The sequence below is a fragment of the Manacus vitellinus genome, unplaced genomic scaffold (assembly GCF_001715985.3).
Source record: "Manacus vitellinus isolate BGI_N305 unplaced genomic scaffold, ASM171598v3 scaffold_26_pilon, whole genome shotgun sequence".
In the NCBI taxonomy this organism is placed as follows: Eukaryota; Metazoa; Chordata; class Aves; order Passeriformes; family Pipridae; genus Manacus; species Manacus vitellinus.
In genome coordinates this window covers 11,301,393-11,315,362 of record NW_021939960.1, presented here as the reverse complement: position 1 = coordinate 11,315,362, position 13,970 = coordinate 11,301,393, and the positions used below count along the sequence as shown (strand labels likewise).

Here is a 13,970-nt window from a genome sequence, read left to right as displayed (position 1 = left end):
TTTCCTGGAGATGTGAGAGCTAAGCTGGCAAAGCTGCTCTTTGTCCCCAGAGCACATCCATGCCCTGGCTTTGTGGCAGAAAGGAAGGGAGTGAGGTTTCCTCACTTTCTGAGGTGCCAGTGGGTCAGTGCAGGAGTGGTGCCCATCATCCACTGATGATGCCACGTGTCTGTGCAGCTCCTGGCACATCTCTGCCTCTTTCCAATGCAAGAGCCATGGCCTGTCATAGATGATGATGCTCACAGGAAATCAAAATCCCTGCCATGAAAGAACTCTGTTTTCAACAATACTTTTTTCCTCTCCTGGTTTGTAGGAGTGAAAGAAAAAGTTTTCATTCAGAGGATGACATTGGGGTTGAGGGAGGAGATGGGGATTTCAGAGAGTGATTGTCTATATCAATGCAAAAAATATAATTGGTCCTCTCTGAGTCATGGACTAGTTCAGATTGAACCTGGCATTTGTAGCTCATCTGGCCCCTGCTTAAAAGAGGGGCTGCTTCAAAGGGAGAGAAGGTTTCTCAGGGCCATGTTCTGTCAACTTTTAAAAATCTGCAAGGTTAGGTGTTTTACCATCTTTTTGTGCAACCTGTGCCAGAACTTAACTGTCCTCCTTTCCATTTATTTTTTAATGAAGTAAGGATTTGTCTTGTTGCAAATTGTGTGTTGCCTTTCATCTTTTCACTGTGTGTATCTGAGAGAAGTTGGACTCGATCCTCTGTGTAGCCATCTATCAGGAGTAGAAGGCACCAGTTAGATTCCCTTCTTTAATCTTTCTCTTCTTCAGGCTGAACAAATTCACCTCCCTTATCTTTTCTTATGTGTTTTGCTCTCTTGATAGTCCACTGCTGGATTCAATCTAATTTGTTGATGTTCTTACACTCTGAGGAGGGAAAACAATCCAAAAGTGAAACTGGGCTTTAGTTGTGGTTAATATTTTGTATTAATTGTCTACTCTGTTGACATCAGATGCTCAAGCCTTGGTCATAACAGTAATATAATGACTGTCATTCCAGTGCTGGGAACACCAGGGTGTACCTGCTGGGCCTCCTTGGAAGAGCCTATTTCCTGAACACACTGTGCCCAGGCCATCCTGTCCCACTCCTCTGGCTCTCTGTGATAGCAATACAGTTAATTGTCTCTTTTCTCATTGCTGAACTGACTGGTTTGTCCTGGAGACGCTGAATTTATTTTTTTCTTTCCCAAAGTAAGTGCATACATTCCTATGGACTTTTACAAAGGAATCAGAGACATCTAGGAAACAGGAGTAGAAAGCCCTCAGTTTCTTCTTCTATGAATAATTTAGTGCCAAGTTAACTGAAACATTTGAGAAAGAGATTTTTGGTGCCTAGCTTCATTAAACCCTCTATCCCCAAATGGATTCTCTATCAGTGTCAGCATCCAGCACTTCATCTTGTCCCAGTCACAGCAAAGACCTTGTGGAAATGAAATGCAGGGGAAGGGAGAGGCAAACCAGATTATTGTTGCCATTAGGCATGTCTGTGTGTGTGCACATGTGCTCTATAAACTTACAGTGAGGGAGAAACAGAATCTGTGTGAAAGGAAGGAGTGAAGCCCAAATTGTCTCATCCTTCCAAAACGAGCACTGGTTGGGGTTTGGGGCCACACTGCTGTGACAAAGGGGGTTGTGCCACACTCCATCCCCCTCCTCTGGAGCAGGAGTTTTACTCAGGGCATTATGTTCTCGTCCACTGAGCTTTTCCCAGCACGGGGAGTGGGACCCCCTTCTCTTGGCAGAGGTCCCTGTCAGATCTGTCTCTGCAGCTCGTTCCGTGGGCAGGGCCTCCATCTGCTGCTTGGCAGGGAGGGGAACTTTCCTCTCAAATGTTTTCTCTCTCCCTCTCTCTCCCCCTGTTTAAGGTATACCCTTTGGAAATCGACTTCCAAGATTTATTTTTGCACAGGGGACATACTTTGTTTTACATGCTCTGGCTTTCTTTTCTTTCCACAGGACACCACCCCCATGCCCTGCTTGTCCTGGCAGAGGGAGAGGATGCTGTTTGCCTGAACGTTCCCTTCAGTGTGCAGCAGGTCTAAAGATGTGACAAGTACACATGCTAATCCCTTTTCCTTGCAGTTAATAGAATAACACAGCTGGGAAGGTTTACATTGGGATCTGACACTCACTCCAAGCTCAAGTTAAGGAGATGGGGTTGGACACTGCATTTCAGATCAGATCATTACTGCACAAACTCACCTTCCTACTCAGCATCAATTTTCTCCTGGTACCCTAAACCCCATTTGTTTTGCTAAGAATGTCCCCCTTCCCCTTCTATTCTCCTTTTGAGAGCAACATGTAGAGTTGGATACACCTTCAAAAGCTGATGTAGAATGAAATATTCCCCAAGAATCAGTGATGTTCAAGTGAAAAAGTGTCAACGTTTTCCACTGTAACACCACCATTTGTTTTGAAATGGTGACTTTTTAAACATTTGGCCTTTCTGAGTGTTGAAATATCATGTAAGAAAATAATTCCCACCAAAATTATATACCTTCTTAGAAATATTAAATTGATTTCAGTAAAAATTCCATATTACCAGTTTTGTCATGTCTAATCTGACTGTTCATATTTTTCATTCTGTTTCCTGTTTCTTTGTAGCCACTTTGGTATGTCCTCTGCCATTCTGTGTGACACAGACCACTTGGGAATTTGCAACCCTGACGAATTGCCCCTTACAAGATTCCTGCAGGAAGCACACAGAAGAACAAAACTTTGGATTATGCCTGTGATGGGAAAAGCTGCAGCGATGACTGACTGGAAAGGCTGATCCTTCTCACACCAAATACCACTGCCTTGCCACCAGGTATGCACCATTTCACAATGTCTGTCATAAGAACCTTCTGCCAGCTCCCCATGAACCCTCAAGATCAAGATTCTGATTACTAGGAAGTCCTTAAAATTAAGGTTTTGAGAGTATCTCTGTAGTGAGAGGAGTATCTGGGATCTGTTCTTAGCTACATGTGGGCCTCAGGGTGTAAATTATTTTCTACAAATTTAAAAAAAAAACAAACTCAATTCAGTAAACAAAACTTTATGTTAATTAATGAAAATAAGATCAAAAATGCAATTAAAAATGTATTTTTCACTGAAAAAGACACGATTTTACTGAACTTACTAGCAATGAAAATACTCAATTTGTACTGGAAACTGAGCCTTAAGGTTTTCATAACCACAAATACATTGTTCGTGGGAAGCACTCAGTGACCTGCTTTCTGATTAGAGAACTAACATTTGTGCCTGAGAATCGCTGCCTGCCTGTTTCAGCTCATTTCTTTCAAATTGGGCAGTTTCAGAACTGCTTTTTCACTTTGCTTTCGATACTTCTCCATAAATTTCAGAGCAGAGAGGATGTGTACCTCGGTCAGCCTGGGACCTTCCCATAATTGTGACAACTCACTAATGCCTCATTCAGAAATCAGGATCTCAAATTCAAAATTCAGGATGTTCCTCCCCAGCCTGGCAACAGCTCTGAGGTTCATTCATGCTGCACAGACCATGCAGAGGAGGAAAAAGAGCAAGCTCAGTTCAGAGAAGCTCAAAGCCTCAAATTCAAGTGAAAGGTCCATCTAGGTCAATAAAGAAGGGCTTCCCCATCAGGAGCATGAGGAAGACCTGCCTAAATTAGAGGCTTGTAGAAGCTCTGATCTGATTTTGGAGGTGCCTTTCTTACTTCACTGTAGAAAAACCTGAACCAGCAACATTTTGACCCAAATTTGTCAGTCAGGGGAGTCCAGGTTGCGATTCCTACAAGGACCAACATCCCCTTAAATTCTGGTGGATGTTCAGTCTCCTTATTTGGGGCAAGGTCTAAATGCTTTTGTCATCCTGACCTTTACTCTTTGTTGCAATTGCACTTCTGACTCCTTGACCAAGAGCTCTCACAGGGCAGAGCAATTAGTGCCCATCACAAGGAAAGCTTTTGCAACATGGGTGATTGCCCACAAGAAACACAGTTGAGACCACCAACAGTTTTATTTGTTTTTCTTCCAATTTCTTCTGATCGAGAAGCTCATGAGACACATCTCATTTCCCTGGAGGTCCCCAGGGAAGCAGTGGTCAGACAGTCCCTTTTCCAGCCTGCTTTGGGCAATGCTGGTGTACAGCACTGCTCTTGGGTCACTGTGCTGCTGGACCTCTCAGCACAGGCAGTCACACAGATTATTAAAGTCTGCCTAATTGAAGTCTGATTCGATGCAACTGGCAGCTTATTTCAGCCACCAGACTTTTTGTTTGATGGTAAATGCTTTAATTCACCATGGCTCGGAGGTGATTTGAACAAGCTACCCAAAGAAAAAATGGTTTAGTGTTCTGAGCTGCAGGCTGTGAAGAATGAAACAAGGATCTGTCCTACTGGAGGTGGTGCTAGAGAGGCTCCATTATGGGGGGGGAACCCCTGTCCTGGCCTGTTTGAAAATAGCCCCCTGCTCACTGCAGTGTCAGGTGGAGGTTTTCAGATCTAGATCTGTCTGCAGACTTCAGTTTAAAAAGTTCAGATGCCTTTGCACTTCTCTGCACTAGGGTATCACAGAATCATAAAATACCCTGAGCTGGAAGGGACCCACAAGGATCTTCCAATCCAGCTCCTGGCCCTGCACAGGACACCCCAAGAATCCCCCCATGTGCCCGAGGGCGTTGTGGGTTGTGCCCACAGGTCCTGCCCAGGGCAGTGGGGAACATCCACATGGCATCAGCCTTTGCTACTCTGAGCAGGAATTCGTATCCCTTGGGATCACACCCCTCTCTGTTTCCTCCAGTTGGAGGGAGGTCAATAATTTGCTGGTGGCCATTTAACCTCAGGAGGCCTTTTTGCCTTCCCGTCTCCTGCCCCACACAGCCTGAGATGCTCTTGCCAGCAGGCTGAGCTGAGGCTTCTCTCATTTCCTCCCTGTAATTCCCCTCTTGGATGGGAAAGGCTGGGAATAGATTAAACTCACCTCTTCCTCTGGGGCTGCACTGTCTGTCCTTGCTGTGCACGGGAACAGAACAAGTCCCACTGAGTTCTGGGGCTGATTCAAACAGAGGCAGAGCCTTCACTTTAACTGCACCTTGATAGGAATATCTCAGAATTCTGCCATGTAAATAAAATATGCCAGCACATCTACCTTCTAAAACTGTCTCTGCTATAATTAGGACTTGCCTGTACTGATATTAGTTGTAGTGTTTCCACCAAGTTTAGTTTGGTCTGGGTTATCTTAGAAATGAGTTTGGATGGTGTCATTGGTGGTTCTTTGTCATCTTCTTGAATTCAACCTATTTTCATAAAAGAAAGATCTTTGCTTCCTCAGGCCATAGGTGCAGCACAGACCTGATTCCTGTCACCTTGTAAGCCACAAACAGTTACAAGATCATGTCCACTACTAGCTGTAAAATCGTTTTTTTATAAAAATGCCCCAATTATCCCCAAAGTGTGTTTTGATGGTGGGGCTAAGGCACAGCATGAATGCCGTTTCATTTAAAGCACACAATTAAACACATGTGTGTGTAGATTATAGAACTGTTTGGGAAAAACAGCTTGAAGATAAACATCCAATGAGCCATTTGTCTGTTAAGATAGCCTATGTTTATTCTCATTCCAGAGATTGTGTGTCTGATCAAACCAGATTTATAACAAAACATTCAAAATATAGGTTATTTTTGGACTAGGAGAATAAAGTTTTCCTCTGCCACAATGCCTGCAGAAGGAGCTGGCAGTGCCAGGGAACACGATGTTCTGGGCCTCCTGCTTATCACAGTTGTCCCATAGGCCTCTTTCATTTCTTGTTTGTTTGTCTCTGTCTCTCTCTTGTCCTACATTTAGATTTTAAGCTTCTTGGACAGAGTGTGATTTGGCATTCATTGTTCCAACAGTCAGAGATTTATTCCAGAGGAGCTCTGGACTTGGGACCAAATGATGATGATAATAGGGATTGAATGTAAGACACAAAAGAAAGCTCCACAGCTGAGCCTGAATTTGAAAATGCAACATTATGGAAGGTTTCTAAGAAAGCACACATTTTGCAGAGCTGGGTTTAGTTCCTCTTTCAGTCTGTGATGAATTCCAGGGAAGAGGTGACCACACACTAGCAGAGTTTCCTCCTGGTGACACCTCTGTGAGGGCATGGCAGAGAACATTGGGCAACACACTTATACTTCATGTGACCTCCCTTTGAGTCATTTGTCCTGTTGGCACCAGAGCATCTCCCATCCCATCCCATCACTTGCTTTCTGAGAATTTAGTTGGTTTTTAGGTTTCTTTTTCCTTGGCACACTTCTCCCTCCCTTCACCTGGTGCCAGTCCTGCCTCGTTCCTTGGCACCTCTGTGGTACCTTTTTGGACTTCAGTGCCATTTGCAGAGCCCAGTTGTGCCCCTGGAACACAGTCCTGGGCAGAGAGGAGAGGGAGGTGGGTTAGAGTGGCATCATTCCTGGAAGACCAGCAGGAGATGGAAGGTGTCCATGAATTCAGGGCTGTTTTTCAGGCAGACTAAATTCTACCTGTGTTCTCGTGCCTAATGTTATCCACAGGATATTCTGGACCTTCAGGGTTGCCAAACCAATAGGAAACCAAAGCTGAAGTAGGAGAATTAGATGGAATACAGCTGTTGGAGGCCACATGAGTCCTCACAGTCATGGAACTTACTGGCACAGCTCTGTGAATAATGGGCTCTTTTCGTGCTCTGACAATTCCGAAAACATGCAGCAAAATATTTGTGAAGAACTTTGAATGTATTCAAAACAATCTGTCTTTAGAAAGTGTGTGAACTGAAAAGCTGTCAGCCTGCCTTCCTTAGCCAAATGAGAAATTTACTTTAATTTTTGTTCATTTAGTTGGTATTGTTAATTTAACTTCTTTTAAGCTTTAAATAAAAAAACCCACAAAGTTTAAAATTATGTTTGAAAAATGCAGATATTTCCTTTTGAAAACTAAACATCTAAATGTTCTTGCACTGGTTTTATAGTTTGAGAAGGGTATTTTAAACCACTAGGTTTTGCAGCAAGTAGTGCAGAGCTGAGGAACATTTTGTTTGATCAGAAAGGAGATATTGGTGAAATCTTTGCTGTAACACTTTGACCAGCTGTAGGCATTGACCTTGTCTCTTCTCCCTTCCTGAATAAATTAAGACACTACCAGAGGCAGTGCAGGGCTTCACTCAAGGCAGGAACTGTAATATTCTTTGGTCCTAAACTGTGCAAGTAGGAGAAAGGTTTCATCATCTCTGTTGCTTGGGATTTTTGGTTTTCTGAGGGATTATGATGTAAAACTCTCCACACTGCTGCCAGAAAGGCAAACAGTCTGAGGAGAAAGGGACTCTGTGTGCTCTGAGTGACAGGACAGTGTCTCATATTGCTGCACAGGATTGTTTTGTCTCAGGCAGAATTGCCAAAGAGCTGTGGGTTTGTACTGCTCAGGTGCTCTCTGCACATATTTACATACAATGGAAAAAGGGGTCTACCCACCCAGTCCCCAAGAAATAAATGAAAGTCACTTGCAGAACAGATATTCCTCTGTGATCCTCCTTGCAGATGAGAAGTGCAGTTAAAGGGGTGGAAGAAGGGTTAATGGTGGGACCTTCACTTGGAAGTAGGCCACTGTAAAATATATAAATGACCACAAAGAGTGGAAGGTGAACAATTACAATTTCTTTAGAACAAGGAGGCTGCTGATGCTTCTCCAGGAACTCAGGGTCAGGTCCAGGTTCACACTCACTGTCAGGCTCCTCTTCACTAAGTCCCAAACTCATCTGCAGAAGTGACTCAGTGGAATAATTTGCCACTTGCCTTGGATGACCCACAGATGTCCTGGGATGTCCAAAAATGGAATATTATTTCTTTAATCAGAGGGAAAAGGCACTGGCCCAACAGCAAGACATGTTTGGTGCGTGTGATTCTCATGTGCAATTCATGTGTGATGTGTTGAAACCATGAAATGTGGGAAATGTGGACCTGTGTGTCTGGAAAGCAGAAAGCTGATGTCTGATAGCCCTCAGCTGTGACTTGCACAATAGAGAGCTTCGGCTGTGCTGTGTCTGTGGTGCGTCTCAACTCCCAGTGAACTAGTGGTCTTTTTTGTTTGTTTGTTTTGGTATTTTGTCTCTTCACACAAAACTTTAGGTTATTTTCCACTTCCAGACTGAGAGAAACGTCTGTTGGAAAGTACAGTTCCAACTAATTTAAAGAAAGAGCTTCTTTAACATCTCTCCCACTCCTTTTTCCTGCTTAAGATGTTTTTTCTTACCTTGGTGCCCAAAGCTCCTGGGATCTGTTTGTTCAGACCCACCAGAGGATGTAAGCTCTCATCATGTTGTGATAGTGTTTGGCAAGTGGTGACTTGTGTGGTGCAGTTTCGAGTAAATAAAAAAAAATCTGGGCAAGATTGAAGGTTTGGGAGAGCAGAGCTGTGTCTCTGCAGTGGTTATGGTGACAAATGTAAAACATTTGTACAAAGGGAATAGATTAGTCACCAGCTGTTATTATAAGCCTTTCACATTATTTAATGACCAGAGTAGGCTTCAGGCAGCCAAGCAGGAGACTGTATGGCCCCTAAGTGCCTCTTACAGCCCTGTAAAACCAGGGCATGATCTTACCCTCTCTTATCTCTAATGCTACTTGCAAAATAAAACATACTGGTATTTGGCTTGCTAGCCATAGATGCAAACCACTGCAGAGCTTAAGGGTGTTTCATTAGAACTCCATTAAAAATGAACAATCAATTAAAAAAAATAATCAGAATCCACAGAGCAAAGCCTCCCAATATAAAACATACCCAGTCTCCTTTGCTTGTCCTGGGAGTTTAGGTGTGTTTTGCTTATAATTTGTGATTCTTGCAACCATTAGGAGTGCTGAATACTTTTATTTATTTATCTATGTATTTAAACAGAGTTTTAAAGCCCTACACAGATCTGGGCATGGGCTTGTAAAACAGAGCAAAGGCTCAGCGTGGTGGTGTTTTGTTCTGCTTTTAGGTGCAGTTTTATCCTTTGCTGCAGCTGCTGCTCCTCCTTTACCAGCCAGGCTCTTCACAACATGTGCTTGGGATGGTTTCTGAGTTGCCAGGCTAGATACAGATGATTGTGTCTGGCAGAGTGTCTGTCTGGTGTTGGTGGTAAAGCAAAGCAAATGTGCAGAGCTATTGGATGCTGCTGGAAATGTGAGCCCTGGCTGTGCCTCCCTCCAGCCACCATCCAAGGGATGGGGCTTCTCAAGTGACAGGCTCTTGATAGTGGTTTGAAACTATTTTCCCTCAGAAGTGGCAAGCCTGGTGGATATCTAAAACAAACTCTAAGAGAATTTAAGACAGATGAACTCTGGAGGGATTTTTTTTTTTCCTTGACTCAAGATTATTAAGGCGATTATTAAGGTGATTAAATCTGAAAGCCCCTCTGATCTGTGTTAGCACCACTTGCTAGTGAGATATCTACATGTAGCTGCCAAAGAAAGATCAATACAAGGGTGACTGAAAGGAAAACAGATAATTGCTGAGATATATTGGAAGATCCACAAAGAGTTTTCAGGGTCTACACTCACCAGGAAGAAGATGAAATGCAAGGGAGATCCTCTAAATGGTGTCACTCAGAGATCTCAGGGAAGCAAGTGGCAGTAAAATGAAGTCATCAGGGAACCAAGCTGGAAGCAGTGGTTTGATACAGCATCATGTTCAACATGGGGAACCCAGCATTGCTCCTTCAACAGCCTCAAACTAATTAAAAAGTTTCCTCAATAACCTCCATTTCCCCCCACTGCTCTGTCACATGGCCTGTCCTGGTCAGAGAGAAGGGACCACATTCTGCCAACATTTACAATCACCTTTGCTCTCCCAAACTGTTTTTGGAAAACAGGTGGACACAAAGTTCATAAACATTTGTAGTGTTGGGTTCTTGACACGGAGTGTCTGACACCGTTTTCTTTTCAGCTGCCTTATCAAGGTGAGTCAAGAATCCAAGATCACAAAATACTTGGCAAGCAGATAACTACAGCGTATTCTACTTAAACATATTGCAAAACTTTGTATGATCTTTAGTCTCTAAGGTGTTGCCTGTTTAGGTATAGACAAATCCACATTTTGAAATGAAAAGTTGGTCGTACTAAAAAAAAACCCATGGGGATTACAGTGCCTGTCAGTGCTGTGTGTGACTCCACTTGGCCTTTTTAATTCCCATTTCCCTGGTTGAGGAAGGCTGGTGCTGGGGCAGGAGCAGGCTGTGCTGGGGGCAGAGCAGGCTATGCTGGGGGACTGGCTCTGATGAAGTGAAGGGCTCGTGTGCTGCTGGCTCTGAGGTGAAAACAACCACTCTGAAATCTCAGGGCTTCCTTAGAAATGTAAAAAAATGGGGTGGGAGCATAAGTTAATTGTGCTTTTACACACTGTTATACTTGTCAGCGTGCCAGACTCTACATTTCTTCCAAGGGTGAAATGAAAACTCCAAATTCATGTGGTTATGAAACAATTTCAGAATGAGCACTCAGCAAAGAATTATAAAGTGGGAAAGACACAGTCCTGTGTCACAGCTGGTTGAGAAGGGGCTGCATTGATCAAGGTTTCTTGCAGCTTGGAGGAGCCTTTTGGAGTGTATTGAAACCATTCTGTGTGTTGAATGTATGCAAGGTCCTGATTTGTTATGACATTTCTTTGATTAGGGGATGAGGCAACTGGCAGAAGGCATCACCATCATTCCAAGAAATCTCATTTCTCTGCAACTGGAGATTTAGGAAATGAATCTGTTTTGCCCTGATTTACACTGGAATCCATTCATAGGTTGCAAACTGGGCATGGCAAGAAATCAGGGGCACTGCAGGGGACTTCTGGAGAACTGATGATTGCAGTGGGAGACACTGAGGAACAGGGACCAAGCACCTCTCCTGCAGTAATGGAGCCTGAGGTACCTGAAGGCCTTTCTAAGCCAAGCTTGGTGCAGACCCTCTTGGGTTTAGTCCTGAGACTGAGGGAGTGCAGCACCATTTTAAAATTGCATTAATAACCCTTGTGATTTCCTTCTGGGCCACAGGTACTTCACAGAGACTGTATTTGCAAGCTCAGTCCTGATTGGCATCTCCAGGAAGGCAGAGTCAGTCTCAAATAAGTATCTCATTGGACAAATAGCATTTTGCTTATTTTTGTTGGTAGAGATGAGTCAAGGAGGGAATGCAGAAAGAGGGGGTCAAAATACCCTGAGGCTTAATCCAAACTGGAGAAAATCCATATTAAACAACTGAGTGTGCCTGAACTTATCACATGCAAATCTACTCTTTTAGACACATAGACTCAAATCCTTAAAGCTGTGTCTTGGCCTAACTCTCACTTGGATTCTGAGCTCCCATTGCTGACACCATGTGCTAATTCAGGCACCCAGGTTTCCATGCACTGTTCTTACCATGAAGAACAGTTGGTCTTGAGGGAAAACATTTACATAGATGACAGCTATTTTCGGGAAAATGAAAAGTACTGGGTGGAAAAGGAGGTTTTGACATTGTGTGAAATATGGGGTTTACACACAGTAGTTTTTGCTATGTGTGTATAAACGGGTGATTTGCCATATATTGATTCACACACCATTTGTAAGTGTCTAATTTATTTATTTATAGAGATGTATGGAAACCATGGTTTGAAAAGCAGTTTGCATAACATCTGGTATGTCAACAATGTAACCTTTCAATTTACTTGTTGGTAAAAATGTCAATGTAATGAACCTGGCCTCAGCACTGGTTTACACAGATTTGCTGGCAGACAAAGCAGTAATGATTTGCATGTCAGTGTGAGTGACATGTGCCCTCCAGTTTTGAGTAGTTTACACAGCTCAGAGGAATAAAAAGGGTAGAGCACATGGCTGGTTCCTCACGTACTTATGCTGGCAGGACAAATCTCGTGTATTTGTCTGGTGCGAAACATTCCATCTCATTTTGACTTTTCAAAAGCTGCCTTTGATTTTTCACTGAAACTGTTTGTTTTTTTTTTTTTGTTTTTGTTTTTTTTTTTTTTGGATATATGATAAAAAAGATAAGAGAAAAAAGTAGACCTGAAGTTGACTTCAGATCCAGGAGCATGTAACCCATGAGCCTTTCCTGCCTTTGTTTCAGTTACTTTCCCAATTTATGTATTTTCTACAGACAAAGATGTTGTACTGGGATGTGACAGAGGAATCTAGTGGATCCTTGATTACTCTTAATAATATGCCAACAGGAATGACAGCAATAATATATTGTTTACACCTTTTATATTACTGCCTGTACAAGATGGGTACCATAAATCACATCACATTTTTGTCACTCTGTGACTCACTGCTTGACAATTTGAAAGTAGAAGAATAATAAATGCAGTTGATCCTGAATAGAAAAGAACCTTGCTTAAGTGCAATCAAAGTCCATGGATGGCACCAGATGTTCTTCTTTATTTTAGGGAGTTTGGGCTTTCACAGAGCTCCATTGCCCAGCTCCTCTCCCCAAATTACCTCTGTGAAAATGCAGGAGACCTGATTTGAGGAAATTGCAGGTTATCTCCTCCTTCCTCTCCTGCCCTGACTCCCCAACCCAAAGATCTGCTTTGAGGTTTGGTTTGCAATCAAGTTACCAAAAAAAAAAAAAAGGTGGAGGAGGGCAGGAGACAAGGAGACAGTTACTTGACCACTTTGCTTGTGCTTTTTCTTTTTCCTTTTGTGTGTTTTGTTTTACAGCACCAGCTGCTTCCCATTGTTCTGCCCACACCATCCTGTTTGGGTCTGATTTGGGTGGTGTATGTCTGTGTGTGTGTGAGGGAGAGGGTCTCAGAGAAAGCTTTGTGCATCTGTTATTATCTGATAGCTTAAAAAAAATTAGAGCCATATACGGGCTCACACTCACAGCTAAGAAAAGGAAACTTCACCAGCTTTTCCACAGCTCTCTTGTTTTGGGGCAGATTTCTGGTATCTAGATGAATACACAGCCTGAACCAATGCCAACTGCTTGTAAGGGCTTCTAGGGTTTTTTCAGTCATTCTTTTCTCCTCACTACTTATACTTGCTATTTGTCCATCATTAATATTTCCTTTATACATTTAAAAAATATTGTAAGTTGATATTTTACTTCTATTCCAGTTGGCCAAACTCCATCATAGGACCTGCAGCACATCCAGTGCCTGGGGTGATGTGCAAGCCCCAGCCCCTGCAGCTCCTGGGGGGGAGCAGTGCTGGAGCAGAGCTCCCTCAATCCCAATTTCCACTGCAGGAAATACAGACCAGAAAGGATCTGCTGTGGCAGGGATGTGCACTGGGGGTGCCCAGCATGAGAGACCTGCAGTGGGGCACCTTTCTCTGCAATCCAGGCAGATCCTCAGGTACTCCCAGATATGACAGGATTCGAGGATCTGATTTTTTTAAAAATGTCTTTATTAAAATCAAATTGAGTTCTCACAGGTTATGCTGCTGGCATGGAAGGTACAATCCTTGAAAGACAATCCTTGAAAGGTCTTTCCCCTTTCCCCCTGTTGTTGGGCATTTGCTCTTTTTTGCCGTCTGGATTGAAAAATGAGGATGTGACTGAGTCGAAGCCCAAATCCCACCAAGTTTCTTTGCTGTGTAGCCAAAAGCTGCTCAACCCTCCTTCCCTCTCCTGTATTTTGCCTGTAATGTTAAATTTCTCTGCTCCTTGTTTACCCAGATGGAGGCAACACGTTCAGCTGCAAAACCAAAAGCAGGACCCAGCAGGTCCCGACCTGCGGCGACAGGGGCGGCTCTGCCCGGCCCCTCTGGAGCCTCAGCCTGGGACTGAACCCCCAACTTCAGCTTCTCCACTTCAAACTCCTGGAAAGATGGGAAGCCCTTGAGCCCTTGAAGGCTGTGAGCCACTTGACCACTGCTCTTCACTGGATAAACCACTCCTGCTTGTTTATCTTTCCTGCTTTTTCATACTCTGGACTATCAATAAGGTAAGAAAGTGCTTCTCAGGCTGCACCAACACTGTCATGTGTGCTGAGCTCCTGATGCACAGGCAGAAATCATCCATGT

The 13,970-nt window shown here is 43.5% G+C and overlaps 1 long non-coding RNA gene across 1 annotated transcript in view; it reads left to right on the top strand.

The window, feature by feature from the left end:
- LOC108639938 overlaps positions 1-13,703 on the top strand; it is a 52,839-nt gene extending 39,136 nt beyond the window's left edge. The window contains exons 9-11 of the long non-coding RNA XR_001920827.1: positions 1,969-2,065; positions 2,617-2,821; positions 13,624-13,703. This is a non-coding gene — a long non-coding RNA (uncharacterized LOC108639938). The remainder of the gene's footprint in view (positions 1-1,968; positions 2,066-2,616; positions 2,822-13,623) is intronic.
- Positions 13,704-13,970: the final 267 nt, after the last annotated feature.